We start from the raw sequence: 21,692 nt of genomic DNA, 5'->3' as shown, positions 1-21,692 counted from the left end.
TTCAGTTTTGCAAGTCATATATTTTGCACTTTATACATTGTTAATGTTTGCAATTTGGCTTTCTGAATTTGCATGTTTGCACGTTGCATGAAAAATGCTTGTTGTGCTTTGTGTAATGTAGCAACTAGTCCCTAACTACCTTATTCCATAACAATGAAGCTGTAGCTCTGATTAGCCTGATTAGGTTTGCATCCTCTACAGTCCCACTTGAGTGGTCATGCAATGAAGCTTTTCTGTGTAATAAAACTGTCATTATTTTAAAAACAAATATGAAATTATATATTACGAGTATTTTCTACAACTATAGCTGTTTTTCTTATTTCATAACTCAACCTTTGTTATGTACAATACAGTAAGATGATTGACTAAGTCAATTGTTGTCACCCGGGTATCCATGGCAGCAGCAGGAAAGGCACATCCCACTTCCAGAAAGGTGTGTGGAGCCGCAGCTCATTTACATTTAAAGCTACAGACACTAACACAGCCCATTTGGAACAGGGCTACAAAACAGGGGTGTACAGGCATGATAGAATAAATGATCTGTGAGTTATTTTGTGCTGAAACTTGACAGACACATTCTGGGGACACCTGAGACTTGTATTAACTCGTCGAGTACTCGAGGGGCAATTACATGTTCATTACTGTATATATAATATCATGTCTGACAAATGTCTATGGCTGCTGCATTGTGTCTTGTTGTTCCAGTGTATTGTCTATTCATTATTATAGGCTTTTATAAAATAATATGTTACCAAATGTACAAAAGATTGCTATGGCAGCAGGGGCGTAGTCAAGCGTCCATCCGGTGAGAGAGAAAGCGGTAATGCTAAGTTTACACTACATGATTTTAAGCCCGATTTTCGCTCGCCGAAAGTTTTGTGGAGATCGCTGACAAAAGCCTGACATAGTAGGCAAATCAGAGCTCGCTCCCGTGAGTGATGATCACAGTGTACGTGATCATCACTCACGGGAGCGAGTGATGATCACAATGTATGTGGCGGCTGTTGATCAGGTGGTAGAGCAGGTCGGCTGCTAATAGCAGGGTTGGCGGTTCAATTCCCAGCCCACACGACTCCACATGCCGAAGTGTCCTTGGGCAAGGCCCAAGTTGCTCCCAATGGCAGGCTAGCACCTTGCATGGCAGCTCTGCCGCCATTGGTGTGTGAGTGTGTGTGTGTGTGTGTGACTGGGTGATTGGGACACAGTGTAAAGCGCTTTGGTAAACTCTAAGGTCAGACCATTTACCATGTATGTATCAAAGACACGTTTTGAGAGAAGCGCCGGCATGCTGTCAGTGAGATATCTAGAATTTTAAATACCTGGACCTGTCTGCGATTCCAAATCGTGCAATGTAAAATATGTTTTGACTGAATACAACTGTAGCGTTGACCTACAGCCAATGAGAGAGCAAGAAATGGGGCACAGAATGTTTCAGTGGGAGGAGTCCTGATGTACCTGCAATAGAAATTAAACTAGCATGACTGCGGTATCAAGAAAGTCTCTTTGGACCGAAGAAATGGAGGAAAAATTTGTGGAACATTGGCAGGTGCACCAGATTTGTTTCATCTGAACTGTAACACAACCAGGTGGAGAAAGAGAAGAGTTTGCCAATTCTCTTGGACAGTCAGGTAAGCAAATTTTTCAGTAGGAGGTACTTTTTCATATTGTAACCAATAAAATATATGATGCCTTAAGGTGATTAAAAACATACAGTTTGGTTTATTTATTTCAGACAGACAACTTAGTTTCAACACAGTTGAGCTGACAAACAACAGCATATTTCCTTCAGTCTGAAACAGGTGTAGGCTGAAGCTCTTGCTTATAATGCCTACCCTGCCATACACATCACATACTGAAATGCGTAACATATGATCATGCATTTGTTTTCATATCTTGTATCACTTCTCGCATGTACTCTGTTGTGAAACATAATTTGGAGTCCAGGCAGAGTTGTTGGGGGATTCGTCAAAAGTTAAATGTTTTGTAATGTGTTCACCCCTGTCGCCAGTTTGTCGTGTAATTTGAAAACGCTACGACTTCAATGACAAGACACACAGTTGTGTAATATGAATGGTACCACGATCCGACGTCTTTGAAAGTCGTGTAGTGTGTAGGAGGCATAAGGGTGCTTGCACCTGAGCTAGATTATTTTTAACACCTGTCTCGAATTCCAGTGAGCATGGAGAGACCGGCATATAAACAGCCATACTACCAGCAGAGAGCGAGAGAGAGTCTGGCAAAAGCAAGGCCACGGTGCTCCTGAAGCTGTTTAATCTGTTATGTTTGCGAAGATGATGTGTTGAAATTATTATGATCCTGTGAAGCTCATGTTTTTTGACTACATGCTGTGAATCTAACGAATTTGTGAAGTTGTAAAGCATTGAAGTGGTGATTACAAATCCTACCTGTGTCAGGAGAAACCCTGCTTCCCGGTGTTTATTTCCCTTCTGCTGTTAAGTTGTCCCACACTTGCATAATTGGGGGCCTGGGTAACTCAGCGAGTATTGATGCTGACTACCACCCCTGGAGTTGCGAGTTTGAATCCAGGGTGTTCTGAGCAATTCCAGCCAGGTCTCCTAAGCAACCAAATTGTCCTGGTAGCCAGTGAGGCTATGTTACATGGGGTACCTCCTGGTGGTCATGATTAGTGTTTCTCGCTCTCAATGGGGCATGTGGTAAATTGTGCGTGGATCATGGAGAATAGCATGAGCCTCCACATGTGAGTCTCCGTGGTGTCATGCACAGCAAGCCACGTGATAAGATGCATGGATTGACTGTCTCAGAAATGGAGGCAACTGAGACTTTTCCTCCACCACCTGGACTGAGGTGAGCAACCGCGCCACTTAGTAAGTAAGCAGTGGGAATAGGGAATGCCAAATTGGGGAGAAAAGGGGTTAAAATAAAAAAATAAATAAAAGATTGCATAATCAAAATATAATTAATCATATTTTGTCATTATGTGGCGATTCACTGCCCAACTCTGAAAGAATGGAAGAATGGGCACGACGCGTGTCTGTCTGTTCTTCCTTCAGGTTACCATGGTAATCTTAGTAAGCGCGCACCAGTTTTGAACTGTCTGTTTTCAAATAACAGGAGATGCCACAACCATCATAATTTTAATATGCGTGTAATGTTTAAGTTCAGTTTTGAAGACGCTGTATTGTGTTCCATTTAGCTGCACTCTGTTTAGCTGTTTGAAACACTCACCTGCTATATATGCGCTGCTTCAGCATGTTAAGTCCACTGCCACATGTGCCTGGTTTGTGATTGTATGAGTGTGTGTGTATGTTTGTCCAAATGTTCGCTCTTGTGAGGAAAGCCGCAATGCTCTGTATTGTTATTGCTGCTATGATTCATGAAGCATTCCATTCAACTAGGTATATATAGTATTATACATGCAGAAGAATTTAAACGATATGACTTGAATCTAGAGTTTTCAACCTTTGCAATCCTGTAATTCTTCATCATCATAAATCAAACGGCCCAGGCGTCATCATTGGTCAGAAAGGCCCCTCCGCAGCCTGCCCTCTTGATCTTCCACATAGAGTTAAAGCAGACTTCTCTGTGCCAATATTGTGCTCAAAGTGCTGGTGGATTTATTAAATAATTTGGGTAATCCGATAGCAAATCGATGTAGACTCAAAGAAGTATAAATTGTTCTTAAGGTATTGTCAACAGACTCCATAAAGTTCATTTTCACTGTACTGATCACTCTTTTCACCAACCTGTCTCATGTATATATGTGTTAGATTAGATTTATGTTTAGAATAGTAATAAAGTTTGTCTGTGTTCAATGACGACGTGACTGTGGTATATTTTGATAAATAATTTCATCCCTGTTTCTAAAAGTTTTCGCTTCAAAGCTGTACCTAAATACGTGTCATATTATTTTCAATAAGCCATGAGAATAATATCACTCCAATAAGTGAATTAATCATAATTCACTTATTAAAGATAATTCTTTACAGTAGAAATTGTGAGCTGATAAAACTAGACATTGTATTACGATTTCAATGGTGGAGAATCTATTAAGACAAATAATCTCGTTATTTGTGATTTATCTAATTTATAATGGTTGTCGAATGCGTCTAATTCCATTATACATTTCATTACCTAATATGGTACAATAAGGACAGTTTAATTTAGTTCATAGCTCACATATTTCGAGACCCTAAATTCCCTTCTAAATTTTGCATACCAAATATCCTTACTGTCATGTCTTGTCTTATCCTGTCATTATATGTTTTGTTCTTGTTCTTTCCCTCTACACTTTCGCCCTCTGCTGGCCCTTTCAGGTTACTTCTCCCCCTTTCTCTCTTCCTCCAGCTGCTCTTCATCTCCCCTTAATTCTCCGTTAATTCCCTTCCCACCTGTTCCCGCTTCCCGCTGATTAGATCTCTACTTCTTTCTCTGCTTTCGCTGCTTTCGTTGTCTGAGTCTCTCTTGAGTTTCACACGTTGAAACAAACCATTGTCTAAACTTGTCGCTGTCCAGTCCTGTCCTGTCCTGTTGGCATCCGCCTCACTACGTTCTTTTCTCTGATAATTATCTGGATATATTTGTGTTCTGTTCAGTTCGCCCCACGCTGCTAGAAGTCTGGTCCCCACGGTCTCGCTCTGAAGAAGCTTCCTTTATTCATCGCCCTCTCTGCGGGTTGTTTGTGTTAACTTTTACCTCTCAAGGAGAAGATTCTGTGTTCATTATTGTGCTGCAAAGAACTTTCATTAAAGAACTATATTTCAGTTACATCGCTCTTGGGTCCTCACTTACCTGCACAACAGTAGACTCAGACCACGGCCCTGTTAGCCTTGGATGGTAGTTCTCTCCCCAGGATTCAGCGTGAGACGTTACCCTCGACCCTCACTGTCTCTGGTAATCACAGCGAGACCATTTCCTTTTTTATTTTTCAGTCACCGTTTGCTCCTATTGTTTTAGGCCATCCCTGGTTAGTTCGACATAATCCCTCTATTAATTGGTCTAAGAATACCATCCTTTCTTGGAATGTCTCTTGTCATGTGAAATGTTTAATGTCTGCTATTCCCCCCATTTCCTCTGTCTCTCTCTCTCTCAGGAGGAGCCTGGCGATTTAACAGGGGTGCCGGAGGATTATCACGATCTGCGGACGGTGTTCTGTCGGTCCCGGGCCGCTTCTCTCCCTCCGCATCGTTCATATGATTGTAAGATCGAGCTTCTCCCGGGAACCACTCCCCCCCGCGGAAGACTTTACTCGCTGTCGGCCCCCAAGCGTCAGGCTCTCGAAGATTATTTATCTACTGCGCTCGACGCCGGTACCATTGTTCCCTCCTCTTCTCCCGCCGGGGCAGGGTTTTTTTTTGTTAAGAAGAAGGATGGTGGGGCGCTCGCGGACGCTGGAGAAGATGGCCGCTTAAATTGTAGCTCCGCTCCTGATTGCTTAATAAATTACTACTCTCTTTGGTTTAAGTCAAAGAATCTCCTAATTAATAGACTCTGCACACGGCTAATATGTCTGAGACTCAAGATCCAAAGGACTTTCAACTTTTCACAACTTCGCGATCACAGAAAAAGAAGAAACAAACTGCGTCAGCAGAAACGTCTTCATCCCCATCGGAACAAACTGACCTAGTTTTGAACGAAATACGAGCGCTTAGTGCTCGATTGGGGAACATCGATGGTCGTTTTGACACTATCGAAAGTCGTCTTGATGCCATATCCACCTCTGTTTCTGCAGTGCACGAGACTTTATCCAACTTATCACAAAGAGTGTCCTCGAACGAATCCCGTTTAACGGAAGCTGAAAACAGAATCTCTACCACAGAAGACACTCTACAGGCCCGTGAGGGTGAGTTTTCGACGTTGAAGAAAATGGTGGCCCAGCTTCAAACTAAGGTGGATGATCTAGAAAACAGAGGAAGACGCAAAAATCTTCGCATTGTCGGTCTACCCGAAAAAGCTGAGAGATCTACTCCGCTAGCTCAATTTCTGAGAGAAATTATACCGGACTGGCTCGACCTCTCTTCTGATCTCAATCTCGAAATTGAAAGGGCGCATAGATCACTTGCACCTGCTCCAGGAGTGAATGACCCACCACGAAGTGTACTTGTCAGATTTCTGCGCTTCTCAGACAGAGAACGCATTCTGCAGGCAGCGTTGAAAAAACGTCAGATCACTCACGACGACAAGCAGATCCACTTCTATCAAGATCTTTCAGTCGAAGTGATGAGGAAACGCCGGGAATTCGACGCTGTGAAGAGGATTCTAGTCGATCGAAAGATGTTCCGTGGTTTCGCGTATCCGGCCAAGTTGCGCTGTCTTCACGAGTCGGAGCTTCGCACTTTTAGTACACCGACTGCTGTGAAGGAGTTTCTAGAGACCTTGCAAGATAAGTGATAAAGAGATTCTTACCTATTTTATTTAAACTTCACCATATTCAGAGGGTAGTGAGTGACTTCAATTTTTCCGGATTCTCATACGTCATATATTTGTTTCTAATCTGTTCGGAATTACATGTAACGGTTACATCAGAGACTTTACATACTGTCTCTATATTTTTTTACATTTTTTTTATTTATTTTTTTTATGAGTATTCCGAGATGATAATGTTTAATGTTACTTACTGGAGCGGATTAACTTTAGCGTTTCTCACAACCGGTATGATTCTGAACCTTATGTTGGTAGCAGGTATAACTGTTTTTGCCTTGAGCCCAATGGGGTACAGAGACCTAAATTTAGGGGTATTTGGTTGGCCCTGTCAGTTGGGGACAGAGCCTGGGGTGGGGGGAGGATGTTGCTATTTTGTTACTTTGTTCACTGATGTTAAAATGTTTGCCCATCAGACACTTTTGTTGTTTTACTTTTTCTTTTTCAATACTACATTGACAGTCTATTACTTGGTCACACTTGATTATCATGCAGAGCTCGACTAGGTTTATGACATGGAATGTTAAGGGATTAGGACATGTGGTAAAAAGGAAAAAAATACTGACTTTCCTAAAAAAAGAAAGAACCACAATTGCCATGCTTCAAGAAACGCCTCTATCGGATAGCGAGCATCTGAAATTGAATCGGGACTGGGTGGGTCAAGTATACTATTCTTCATGCGCAGCTAACACCAGGAAAAGAGGCACGATTATTTTAATTAGTAAACACTTGCCATTTATTTTTGAAAATCAAATTAGAGACCCAGAGGGTAGATTTATTTTGGTCACAGGCTTAATATTTGGCCAGCATATTACTATGTTAAATGTTTACGCACCAAATGAAGACTCTCCCAAATTCATATCCAAAATGATTTTGTTATTCAATGAACACTGTAAAGGACTGGGAGTCTGCGCCGGAGACTTTAATTGCGTGATGGATGAGAGATTGGACAAATCCTCGTCAGGCACTCTAGTCAATCCTAGATCCTCTTTGGTTCTTAAACAACTGTGCAAAGAGACTGGTTTAATTGATAGCTGGAGAGAAATGAACCCTCTTAGTAGAGACTACACATTTTATTCCAATCCCCATGGTTCTTACTCAAGAATTGATTATATTTTTATCCCAACCACTTCTTTTAATCTTACATCTCTTAGTCAAATTGGCTCAATTGCTATCTCAGATCATGCTCCGGTTCAGATTGATATTACATTAGGGACTCCGACAACAAGAAGTAAGGTATGGAAACTGAATTCATCTATGTTGTCGGACCCCAAATTTTGTAATGTAGTTAGAGATTCAATAAAAAACTATTGGTCAGATAATAAAAACTCACCCGTCACCCCTGCTGTAATGTGGGATGCAGCTAAGGCTACAATCCGGGGGTACATTATTTCCTATACAGCTGAAGAGCCGAACTAAATCTTGATCACACCAATCATATAAAAAAATTACTGTTTCTTTCCAAACAAAATTATCATGAGTACGCAAATAAATCGAGTAGACTGTTAGCATATCAGATAAAAAAGTATCAATCTGAGAGAATAATTAAGTCTCTAAAGATGTCAGATGGCATCACTACATATGATCCTGCACTTATAAATGATGCATTTCGAACTTATTATGAATCACTATATTGTTCACAAAACAGTGCATCACAATCAGAATTTGAAACTTTTTTTAATAATATTTCTCTCCCAGTTATTTCAGATGAAGACCAAAATTACCTTAACTCATCTATAACTTCAGAAGAGGTCTTGGCAGCAATACATTCAATGCCATCTAATAAATCACCAGGACCTGATGGTTTCTCCCCGGAATTTTATAAATCATTTTGGCCTGAACTTTCTAATATTTTTATGCCTGCTTTACAAGCTGCTTTAGATGAAGATATAATACCTGAAACTTGGAAAACGGCAAATATCTGCCTAATACTTAAGAAGGACAAAGACCCACAAGACTGTGCATCATATAGGCCAATAAGTCTCCTCAATACAGACTCTAAAATACTGGCTAAAGTTCTGGCGTGTAGGTTGGAGAGCATATTACCTAAGATTGTTAAACCAGATCAGACAGGGTTCGTGAAATCGAGGTACGGCACTGATAATATACGCAGACTTTTAAATATTATTAATTTTGTTCAAAAGGAAAGGCACCCTGCACTTGTTCTCTCCCTTGATGCTGAAAAAGCTTTTGACAGAGTTGAGTGGGACTTTTTGTTTGCCACTCTTGGGAAATTTAACCTAGGGGATAATTTTATCAGATGTATGGAGTTGCTTTACTCTAATCCTAAGGCTGCAGTGGTCGCGAACAGTCTCACTTCAGCTTCATTCTGCATAGGGAGAGGCACAAGGCAGGGTTGCCCCCTTTCACCTTTGCTCTTGTCATTGAACCCGTAGCAGAACTTATTAGACAGATCAAACATTTCCATGGCATTACAGTGGGAGGAGAAGACCATCGCGCATCATTGTATGCTGATGACGTATTAATATTTATGTTTAAACCAGACCAGTCTATTCCTGTATTATTGGAATGTATTTCTTACTACAGTAGTCTCTCTGGCTATAAAATAAATCTTTCAAAATCCATTGCATTACCTTTAAATATCTCCTCTTTAGAACACCTAAAATTAATCTCCCCTTTCCAAATATCAGACGAAGGCTTTAGATATCTTGGTATTTTTATCACAGCTTCACTTAATGATCTTATAAACAATAATTATACCCCTCTTATAGAAAAAAATCAAGGTCAATTTGAAAACCTGGTGTTTACTTCCGATTTCATTTCTAGGGCGAATAAATGTAATTAAAATGAATATCCTTCCCAAGCTTTTATATTTATTTCAATCTATACCTAGTTATTTAAAAAGTTCATTTTTCAAAGACTTCAATAAACACCTTTCAAAGTTTATTTGGAATAATAAAATGCCTCGGATCAAAATTTCCAAACTAATGAAGCCAAAGGACAAGGGTGGAATTGCCTTGCCAAATCTTCAGTTATATTATTGGGCAGCCCAGATAAAAAATATGATTAGTTGGTGCAGTGAGAGGACCAATTCTATCTGGTATAATATGGAAGCAGCAACTTGCTCTCCACTACCAATTCGATTTCTACCATTTGTTAAGAATTATACAAAGCTAAAAAAATATTTTGGAACATTACACCATATCAAACACTCTTCGAGCCTGGATAGATATTAAATCATATTTTAAAATAACCGCCTCTCTTTCCTTGTCTTCTCCACTATCTTTCAACCCTGATTTCCCCTTAACATTACAGAATATTGGGCTTTCAACATGGCTGAAATTGGGAATCTCAAAAATTTCTTGTCTATATTCAGAGGGAACTCTAAAGTCTTTCCAACAGATTGTGGAGCAATATAAACTACCAAAGTCTGATTTTTACAAATAATTTCAGTTGCGACATATTTTTTAAATTAAAGATAGATAAAGCAGAGTTAAGAATGGACATAACAGAGATTGAAGACATTTTACTAAATCCAATCTGTCTAAAGGGATCGATATCAAGGACATATGATATCTTGTCTAGCAATTGCACCTCTGCCTTGCTGGGACTGAAGGAAGTCTGGGAGAAGGACATTGGTCAAACCATTGAAGAGAATGACTGGACTGTCCTATATGATAACATGTACCCTAAATATACCTCCATTGGGATCCATGAGCTCAATTTCAAATTCTTCAATAGAATATATCTTACACCGATGCGTATTAAGAGGATGTTTACCAACGCTACAGGCCTATGCTTCAAGTGTAATAAAGATAAAGGAACATTCATGCATTGTTTTTGGTACAGGACAAAATGTTGTTATACTGGAAGAAAGTACATAGTGTGATGGAAGATCTTCTTGGACTACACTTCGAGATGACCCCAGCTTTGTATTTATTGAATCTTAATGTGAACAGTCTGTTTAAAAAAGATGCAATACAACTATTCGTTGTCCTGGTATACTTAGCTAAAAAATGCATTTTGTTACTTTGGTCTGCATCACAGGCTCCATCCTTTAAAATGTGGACATCACAAATCGCTACATGGTTACCACTTGAAAAGCTCACCTACGATAAACATAACAAATCTGACAGATTCTGGCTCATATGGTCTCCCCTTTGGGAATATATAAAGGAACTCCCTTAACGGGCATACCGGACCACTTCTAATTTCTGCTCATTTTCTATGACTTCCTATTTAAAGGATGCTCTAAGTCAATGTGACCTTGTTTATCTGTGGTTGTTATTATTTTCATTTCTTTCACTTATTCCTGTCTTTTATGTTCTGTACACCCTGTAATATGAATATAACTTTATGTTGTGATACTGTAAATGTAAATTTTTCTATTGTGGGCAAAAAAAAAAGAAAAAAAAAGAAGAAGGATGGTTCCCTGCGCCCATGCATTGATTATCGGGGGCTGAATGACATAACAGTCAAGAATCGTTACCCGCTCCTCTATGTCTTCAGCTTTCGAAATCTTGCAGGGGGCCAAGTTTTTTACCAAATTGGATCTGCATAACGCTTACCATCTCGTACGCATTAGGGAGGGGGACGAGTGGAAGACAGCGTTTAACACCCCGTTAGGGCACTTTGAATATCGGATCCTTCCGTTCGGCCTCGTAAACGCCCCAGCTGTCTTTCAGGCGCTGATCACCGACATCCTAAGAGACATGCTGAACATATTTGTTTTCGTTTATCTCGACGATATTTTGATTTTCTCGCCATCACTCCAGATTCATGTCTTGCATGTTCGCCGTGTCCTTCAACGTTTATTAGAGAACCGTCTTTACCGGTGGTTTCTCCCCTGACCGCCCTCACGTCCGTCAAGACGTGCTTTAAATGGTCCGCTTCCGCTCAGAGGGTTTTTGACCTCCTCAAGAGCCGCTTTACGTCCGCGCCCATCCTTGTCACCCCTGATTTGTCTAGACAGTTCACTGTCGAGGTTTACGCGTCCGAAGTAGGCGTAGGAGCTTTCTTCTCTCATCGCCTGTCACCGTCTGAGCGTAATTACGATGTGGGTAACCGAGAGCTGCTCGCCATCCGCCTAGCTCTAGGCGAATGGCGACAGTGGTTGGAGGGGGCGACTGTTCCGTTTATCGTTTGGACTGACCATAGAAACCTAGAGTACATTCGCTCTGCCAAACGACTTAATGCGCGCCAGGCTCGCTGGGCTCTGTTTTTTACTCGATTCGAGTTTGTGATCTCCTACAGCCCGGGCTCTAAGAACATCAAGCCTGATGCCCTATCGCGCCTCTTTTCTTCAGTGGCCCCCGCGGACCCTGAGGGAATCCTCCCTGAGGGTCGTGTCGTCGGGGCGACGATCTGGGGAATCGAGAGACAGGTTAAACAAGCGCTCGCTCGCACTCCTTCGCCGCGCAACTGTCCTAGACATCTCCTTTTCGTTCCCACCCCCACCCGCCTGGCCGTCCTTCAGTGGGCCCACTCGGCCAAGTTGGCAGGCCACCCCGGCGTTCGGGGCACACTCGCTCCATTCGCCAGCGCTTTTGGTGGCCCACTCGGGAAAGTGATACGCGTCGTTTCGTGGCGGCTTGCTCCGTCTGTGCACAGACTAAGTCCTGCCGGCCTCCTCAGACCACTTCCTATCCCCTCGCGACCGTGGTCCCACATTGCCCTAGACTTCATCACCGGTCTTCCTTCGTCGGCAGGTAAAACAGTAATTCTCACGGTTATCGATCGCTTCTACAAGGCGGCCCATTTTATTCCCCTCGCTCGTCCAACGCTGTGAGCGCACCTGGAGGGGTGTCAGGTCAGCCCTGTGCCGTTTTAGGGCCCAGACTGTTAAGGCTGCCAACAAACGTAGAACTAAGAGTCCTAGATATTGTCGTGGCCAAAAGGTGTGGCTCTCTACTCTCAACCTGCCCCTTAAGTCCGCCTCTCGTAAATTGACCCCGTGCTTCATCGGTCCGTTGCGACTGCTTCTTCCCCGCTATCTTCGCCGTGTTCACCCGGTTTTCCACGTCTCTTGTGTCAAGCCCGCTGTTCGCGCTCCCACTCGCCCTCTTCCCCCCCCGTTCTTGTTGAAGGCACGCCCATCTACAGGGTCCGCAAGATTCTAGACGTGCGTCCCCGGGGTCGTGGTCATCAGTTTCTGGTTGATTGGGAGGGATACGGTCCCGAGGAGAGAAGTTGGGTTCCCTCTCTGTCATGTCTTGTCTTATCCTGTCATTATATGTTTTGTTCTTGTTCTTTCCCTCTACTCTTTCGCCCTCTGCTGGCCCTTTCAGGTTACTTCTCCCCCTTTCTCTCTTCCACCAGCTGCTCCTCATCTCCCCTTAATTCTCCGTTAATTCCCTTCCCACCTGTTCCTGCTTCCTGCTGATTAGATCTCTACTTCTTTCTCTGCTTTCGCTGCTTTCGTTGCCTGAGTCTCACTTGAGTTTCACACGTTGAAACAAACCGTTGTCTAAACTTGTCGCTGTCCAGTCCTGTCCTGTTGGCATCCGCCTCACTACGTTCTTTTCTCTGATAATTATCTGGATATATTTGTGTTCTGTTCAGTTCGCCCCGCGCTGCTAGAAGTCTGGTACCCACGGTCTCGCCTCTACCCCTGTCTACCCCAGGGAAGTCTACAGCCTGACGGCGCAACACTGCAACCCTCGGCTGCTGCCTAATGGACACTCGCTAAGAGCTCTGAAGAAGCTTCCTTTATTCGTCGCCCTCTCTGCGGGTTGTTTGTGTTAACTTTTACCTCTCAAGGAGAAGATTCTGTGTTCATTATTGTGCTGCAAAGAACTTTCATTAAAGAACTATATTTCAGTTACATCGCTCTTGGGTCCTCACTTACCTGCACAACACTTACATATGAGAATGAGGTCAATTTAATGTTCACTTCTAAATGTCGCATTTCCTTTATTCCCTACATAGGAGAGTCTGAATTTCCACCTTTCAACTGGGGAAAGTGCAATGGAATGATACTTTGTATCAGACATATAACTTAGAAACTCGTGTGGAAATCGTCATTCATTTCATCAAGATGCAGGTGTGTGTTACGTCACGCAGGGCAGGGAGGTTTACAGTTAATGACAAACATTCCCTTTTATTAAATAATATCCATTAACGAGTCAAAGTTCTTACATTAAATGATAATAAAAATGTGTTTAGCAAACATTTTGCAGAGACTGGTATACAAAACACGGTTAATTACACTCCCTTTGTTTTGATGATCGTAACAATAGCATTGCAGCATCGTATCAGTATCTGCAAATTCTAGGCAAAGGGTGACTACTTTGAACATGCTAAAATATAACACAGTTTTTATTTATTTTGGATTTTGTTTAGCTACAACATACTTCCCATAGTTCCATTTATGTGATTCCATAATTTTGGTGACTTTACTATTATTCTAAAATGTGAAGAAAAAAATATATAATCAAGAATGAGAGGGTTTCAAAACTTTTGACCGGTAGTGTATATATATTATCACACTCGCAATCGTGCTATATGGCCCTACATCAGCACTGCTGTTATTCGGCCGTAGGTAATTACAGCAGTGCTGATGTAGGGCCATATAGCACGATTGCGAGTGTGATAATGCTTAAATATATACTGTATATATATATATAAATATACACTACCAGTCAAAAGTTTTGAAACCCTCTCATTCTTGATTATATATATTTTTTTCACATTCTAGAATATTGCTTATATACAACAGTTCAATGAACAAGTACATTTTAAAAAAATTAGAAAAAACTGAGTATGTGTGTGTGTATATGTGTGTGTGCGTGAGAGAGAGAGAGAGAGAGAGAGAGAGATGGAGCGTGTGTGATCACCTGTAGACACACTAATCAGAGATGCTTACAGCTTTCAGAAGGTCAGCTTTCTCAGTGGAATATAGACGTCCTAGCGGGGTATTCCTCTCTATTTTGGGGTAGCCGGAGGGCAAATGTCACTACATATGCACTACGCTTACACTTCAGTTTAGAACAGCACGAACACATGCGGAGTGATAAACACAGTGAAGCATCTGAGTGCTGATGCTGTCACACCATCAGTGCACATGGAACATCTCTCTCATCACTTTCAACAGCCTCGCTTCAAAGCTAACCCCATAATTCATACAGAGATCCAAAATGTGGATCTCCCACCTGAATAGCTCCACTGCTGCCACAATGCTCTTCAGAATGATGAGGAGGGTCAGTGTTGGGGTGTCCTCCTAAAGTCCACTATCATCTCCACTGTTTTGAACGTGTTCAGCTCCAAGTTGTGTGTGGCGGCTGTGACTCAGATGGTAGAGCAGGTTGTCCAATAATTGCAGGATTAGCGGATCGATTTCTGGCCCATATGACTCCACATGCTGAAGTGTCCTTGGGCAAGACCCTGAACCCCAAGTTGCTCCCAATGGCAAGCTTGCACCTTTATTTAACCTTAGCGGTTACCAAAGCGCTTTACACTGCATCTCATTCACCGTTATTGGTGTGTGTTTGAATGGGTGAACAAGACGCAGTGTAAAGCGCTTTGATAACCGCTAAGGTTAAATAAAGGTGCTATATAATTGCAGAGCATTTGAAGCACAAGAGGTGTTGATGTTTGTGTGAAGTGAAAGTGAGAGCGGGTGTGGGGTGTGAGACTGGGCTTTTAAAATCTACAGTAAAACACATTCAAGTCATCAGCCAGTTGTTGAAGTTATTGATGTATTTCAGGCCTCTCCACATTGATGCAGGGGCATTAGCTGAAAACTTGTTTTCAGCTAAACTAATCAACACCTGCTGTTAGTGTGCACCTGGTGCAATGATGCGATTTACATTTGCATGCCTGCGTGAAGTACGTGTAGGATGTCATGTGTATTGGATAGAACAGGCATGAAAATAAGGACAAAAAAAGCACAATCTCCATGATCCGCATCGTCACATATTTTAACCGCGAAACATCATCCCATAATAAACCATTACATCCCTAGTGAGTATTTTAATGTACAAAAATTGGCCCCTATTCACTTCCATTGCCTCACTGTTACCTCGATTTTTTCTTTTTTTTAAATTTTTGTGTTAATTATTTAAAAACTTCACACCATCCACCGTGGCATCCACGCACAGCTCACCACATGCTCCACCGAGAGTGATCCACATTATAGCGACCACGAGGAGGTTACCCCATGTGACTCTACTCTCCCTAGCTACCGGGCCAATTTGGTTGCTTAGGAGACCTGGCTGGAGTCACTCAGCACGTCCTGGGATTCGAATTTACAAACTTCAGGGGTGGTAGTTAGCGTCTTTACTCGCTGAGCTACCCAGGCCCCCAATTTTTGTGTTAATTAATATTATGCCACAAATGCTGTCGATTGAGCTGAACTTGAATTGAACCCAGAACATTCCTTTAATGGATCAAGATCAAGTAGAAATAGTTCCTTAATGTTATAATTGCAGGTTATCACTTTATACAGATGAAACAAACTTGATAAAAACAACCAAACCTTTAACCACCAGATGCATTTCTCCCATTAATTTTTCTACAAGTAGTCAGTTTCCTCACATTAGTGTCACTGCCTTTGACTGATTTCAAAGAAATAATCCCCAACAAATACAGACTCCATTTATTTAATGACGATATTGAACTAAACCTGTTCAAATGGCAAGCATGTTATTGTGACCTTGGACCAGTGTTTACCATGCCATCATGAGTGTTTGAGCACCCTGTTGTGACAGATGTTATATATTGTGTTGGCCAGCAGCTGCAACCAGACCACTCAGAACACTCAGCCAGATCCAGATTAAGAGTGTTTATACAGGAACCGACACAGAGTATAAGAGAACACAACAACTAAACCCCTAAAGCACACACTAACACACACAGGCCTTCAAAAAACTTTCTAATATCTAAACACATTGTGAGAAACATCTCACAGTAATTAAGGAAATGTGACATCTATGGAATTATTTAGAAGAGTATGCTATTCATAACTACAGTATGTTAATGGCACTAAAGAAACCAAACATGACTATGATGTTGCGTAAATACAGTGTTGTCCATATCCAGATTGGGGAGGTCATTAGCGCACTCTTCAAAGATCTTAAAGGACTTTTTCAAACACAGCAATGCCTCATCACAAAATTAGCATAAAGAGCACGTTCACATCAGCATTTCAAGAGCAAAACTTATAACAATACATAAAATGTACTGCTGATGTAACAGTAGCCAACTGGTACATGCTGTACAGTGTGTGTAAACCTCGCTCCCCTGGCCTAAAGAGGCACGCTAGCGACTGACGCTAGAGGCTGTAGCTAGCACACCCACCTCCAATGCCGGAGACGCTGGTACAGATCCCGTTCGGAGCAGGTCGAGCAGGACCGGTTACACTGACAGTGTATTAATGTTGAGGTTTGTGCTGTGCTGTTTATTTATGGTAAGGGAGAGCAATCAATTACAACAATCTGTTACACTGACATTAAAGTAAGGTGACCAGATTTCTGAAATGAAAAATGGCGACATTTCTAGTTCAGTGGTAAATGTATCTTTGAAATTTCATGTTACTTATCTATGAATAAAAAAAGGGGGACAATTCAGATGTTATGTATTTTGACCATGCTAAATGTAGTAATGTGAAATTAAATGACAGTAAGTTCAGTTAGGGAACACTACATGGTGCGGCTAGGTCGAACAGGTGTACCTCATCCTTTGCACCAAATTGGAAGCTTTCCCTTCTGTCAAAATATATAAAGCTGCTAATCACGTCAGCATTATCATCCTGCCTGCTCTCGAACAGGATTTATGATGCTGCTATCACATCGTGAGGCCGGTCATGTGTGTCTAAACCTCACTCACATCCGGGTCATGGCACCATTGTGGCGTTCCTGTTCTGCGCGCTCATACAGGACTCGAACCGGCATCTCCGGAATGGGAGGCTGGTGCGCTAACAAGGAGGCTAAAGACTATAGACACTAGTGTCAGTCGCTATTGCACCTCTTGAGGTCAGGAGAGTGAGGATTACATACAGCACAGCTGGCCACCGTTACATGTGCCGCCATGTTTGTTTACATTGCAATGCAGCATGGGACTCTGAGTTCGTAAAGCAGAAGGTCTAAACCTGGCAGCTAGCTTCCACTTCCCAGGCCCGGTAGTGGTGAGAATGAGTGATGGACAGAATGGGAGGCTCAACTGAACTAATTATTATGTATTGTACTTTTTACGAATGGGAAAAGTAGCAGTCTTTAACATGCTATAAGTAAAGTGAATGTTTGTACATAAATGAAGTATTGTGACACTGAAAGATTATAAGCAGCTATCATATGACAACCGCTTTAGACCCCTGACTGATAACTGCAGCATGAATATTAGATCACACCACGTTGATCGTACACCTGAGCTCAGTTAGTGTAATCTCACCAGGTTACATATTACAGTGCCGCCTGGATTATAGACCTGCTCATAGTGGATTGTTTGATTCTGTCTTCTAAGGAGTGTGACACCAGGCTCTAGCTTTGGAGTGAATATGTATAAAAATTGTTGTACCATTTTTATAACAGGTGGAATTTACATCTGAAATGGCATTTGGTAAATGACTTCAATCTGATCAGAGCAGGTATGATTGCATTTACACAGCAGTATAGTGCAATTTGAGATAATATTTAAATGATGAAGATACTGTAGATGTGAATTATGAAGTTAAACTTGAAATATGAAAATTCATGGAATGGGTAAACAAATGTTAAAAGCTGCCTGATGCTGCATTTCATTTAAACAGAACCAAATGATTTCAACTTGATGTTATATTTTACACAGATCTGATAATGACTAGATCAGGCTACTCACTCGACTGCGTAAAGGCGCTTTAGACAATTTTTTGTGATAATATCCTAATTTACCATATCATGCTATTCATGCATATGATGTTTGAGTGGTTTAAAACAATATGACTTTTTAAAAACAAATAAAGGCTGGCCGCCGAATCCTTGCCATGCCCTGGGTATAATAATATCAAGGCAACTGATCATCTTCTATGTGACATTCAAGCATTAGTCAATATTATTTTAAAGGTCACTATTTGATCCCCATCAATAGCTCGCCTGAGCTGGTCTGCATTTTTAACTTAATTTTATTAACGAAATTACATTAATAATATTAAATCATTGGCACTTCCTAAATTTTTCTATTCATGAATACTGCAGACAAAATGAGATATGGCTAAATCAACACTCCTCTTATGACATGCCTGAGCTATTCCTATTCTCTGTGCTGGTTTTGTCTGTTCCCACTATTTCAAAAACTGCCATTCATATTTGCATATTATAATTTGTTTTAACTTGTAATTTGCAACCAACTCTTCAGCCTCCCTAGCAGGCACTCATTTCCATCTACGACTAAAGGATCCCAACATCAATAGTTTCGCCATCCATCATTCCTGAATGGGCCAAAGGAATTCCACAAAGGCAAAGCTAAACATTTTCCTCTCACACCATAACTGTATAAGATGTGCATCAGTCAAGGTGTTCTTGATGATAACACAACAGATCAAGGTTTCGTTTTCCTCATAACTTAATGGGTTTTAAGGTCTGGAGAATCCACATGTAAACTCTTTCATTCAGCCTTCTTTAGGCCACATACTAATATTCCTGACTACTTTTAATGTGCTGTCTTCCTCTTAGCATTCATAAACAGACATGGCATGGCCATACATTTTTACAGCCCATAATAATATAGATTTTGTCCTCTCCCGCATGTCCCGATACCTGCCTTAGATCCTCTCTTCCTTCCGGTGATGGTAACCTATGACGAGTTGGTAGTCATCCTCCAGCTTGGCAATAATATTTAACCAAATGTTTCATCCAGAAGCATACACCAGCACTCCTCCAGGAGCAGAGCAGCAACTACTGCAGCACCCAAGGTTCCCTCGGCCACAAAGAATGGGACACTGGTCTTCAGCAGCTTACAAACATTACATCATGTTGCAAAGGCATACTAAATGCTAAAGCTATGAGTCTGACTCAGTCACTATACTATTGCTCAGGTGGTTGCTGGTGTGTCCTATGCTATTTGAAATATAACGGTCTTCAGTTGCACGCATCCGATTAGTTTAATCATCCTTACAAATAGTCATTCGGGTCACTAGATAAACCAATCGGGAACACATAACCAACACACTCAGGGATACACTGCAAACCACACACAATTGAAATGCACCTCATTGCAGCTCACATGTCTGGTGGTCAGATCTGAAAAATACAAATAAAAAATCAAGCAATGGCAGCAGCAGGCTTTAAGCAGATCAGTCAACAAGACCAAGAGGAGACATTGCTGTTTGCTTGTATATCTATCTGTAAATATAGCTGTTGGGGGCTTTATCTTGATGTAGGTACAGCAACAGCATATCTCTTCTGTCTCAGCAGCATCATGTTTTCTTGCCAACAACAGTAGAATGTTGACTCATGTCAAGTAACAGCAGCATGCGTATAACAGAACTAGTCAGCCATGACTACCACTGTCATTATAATCAATACAAATCTTTAATCTATCTCCGAGAGTTGTCTTAACTGAACTATGGAATATCATACTCTGTTGAATATGTCTCAATGAAATTCTAATACAGAGGTAAATTTGATTGTTTTTTATTGTTTTCTGTTACACATGAGTTCATTGTTTCATTATTTTCCACACTGTATACAGTAGATGGCATTGTGGCATAAAAGTGAAATAAACAAACATTTATTAACAATGATTAAATATAGGAACTATTGCAACTGACTCTACAGCACAGGGACACCTGCCCTTGGTCACACTCTTTGTGTCACTCTTCTCACTATCTTCTGAAATTCTTTCTCTTCACCTTTTTTCATTCACTTTTACGAGGCACATTCCTAAAACAAAGACAGTAGGCTACTAACTTGCTTGCTGGCAAACAGGCAGGAGAATTCCAAAAGAAATTAGCTCACTTGACTACCATTTCCCTCCGCATAACAACTGAAATCATATGAAACACTTACACAAATATATCAGGGCCTGAAATTAATTTCTGAAAGGGGGATTTCTTAGATGCCTCATGATGTTGGGGATTTTTCCTCTTTGTAGTCATGACACAAAGATATTCAATGTTGTATAATTATTCATATTATTATTATTTCACCTTCGTGTTCATTCCATGGGAATGGGGATCATCATCCATTGATACCATTTACCATCTCTATTGCATCTTTTGGCAAGATTTAATGTCTCTGAATGGAGAACCGGCACGTCCCGTGAGGTAGCAGCCTCGCGAATCGTAGCACATAGTTGTGCTCGAGCACGTAGTAGAACCTAATTTTCTGCTAGCTACAGCGGGGAAAGTGAGAGGGCTATTTAGCCATATTAAGGTGCCTAAAATCTCTGCGTTGTGGCACAGGATCAACAACAGTAAAAACAGGCATTGAAATGACCTGTGTCAAGGCACTACCTCACTGTGTTCAACAGTAATCCATAATCGCTGTAGTAATCCATAATCGCTGGAGCACCACAGGGGGTAGAAGAAAACTCTTAGCCACCCGCAGTGAGAGGTACAGATCTTGAAAGCGATTATATATGCACAGTACAAGACAGAGAAATAGCTACCCTGAAAGAGAAAATTCTGAAGAGATAGCACTGTGCACTGCTGTTCTATATGTCCACTGACACGCACAAGGGATGCGGAGCACAAAGCAGAGGAGGTGGTCCCATTATGGTCCCCGAATCGCCCCCAGTGCTCGCCGCGCTGGCCGCTGGGATGGCGTGCTTTCTGATGAAAGCGAGCCGTGACCACAACGTTGCCATGGTCATGCCCTCACAGTGAGGGCATGACGCATCCACGAAAGATGTCTCGGCATGGGCAGTGCCCAGGCGCAAAAGACAACGATAGTGGATGTCTGAAGGCGAGAGAAATCGACCGCATCCAGGAATAACACACAATCAGAAGTGCATCTTTGAAAAGACGTGTCTTTACAAAGACATTTCTCTTTTAGAAAGGAAAATACTCTTTTAGAATACACTCTAAATGATCTGCCAAAGCACCCAGAGGCGATCTCTGCAGTGCACCCATGCAGAAAGGGGAGAAAGCCGCTGTAATGCACCGTAAGGATCCAGCAGAGGTGAGAATGGAAGCCGTGGGAAATTAAGCTCGCTGAACCATCGACCGCTTGGCTCCGAAGAGAAAATCTGAATGAGCGGTATGCACGTCCCCTCCTTTCACAATGACCCTCTCATAAAACTTGCAAAATCAAAAACACCACAAGTTCCTGTGTAAACACAGAGAAATGGTGAACGAGCTTCACTCTTGCACTCACGATGTCCAAAAAAATGCCAAAAGCCAAGATTTTCACTTTGAATAA

General features: G+C 41.6%; 1 protein-coding gene across 1 annotated transcript in view; it reads right to left on the bottom strand.

Moving 5' to 3' along the window:
• Nucleotides 1-21,692, bottom strand: part of vipr1a (vasoactive intestinal peptide receptor 1a) — a 78,505-nt gene that overhangs the window by 12,839 nt on the left and 43,974 nt on the right. The window lies entirely within an intron of this gene.

Source organism: Xyrauchen texanus, chromosome 6 (assembly GCF_025860055.1).
Source record: "Xyrauchen texanus isolate HMW12.3.18 chromosome 6, RBS_HiC_50CHRs, whole genome shotgun sequence".
NCBI lineage: Eukaryota > Metazoa > Chordata > Actinopteri > Cypriniformes > Catostomidae > Xyrauchen > Xyrauchen texanus.
The sequence above is the reverse complement of the archived record's forward strand: the minus strand, read 5'-3'. Positions and strand labels throughout refer to the sequence as shown.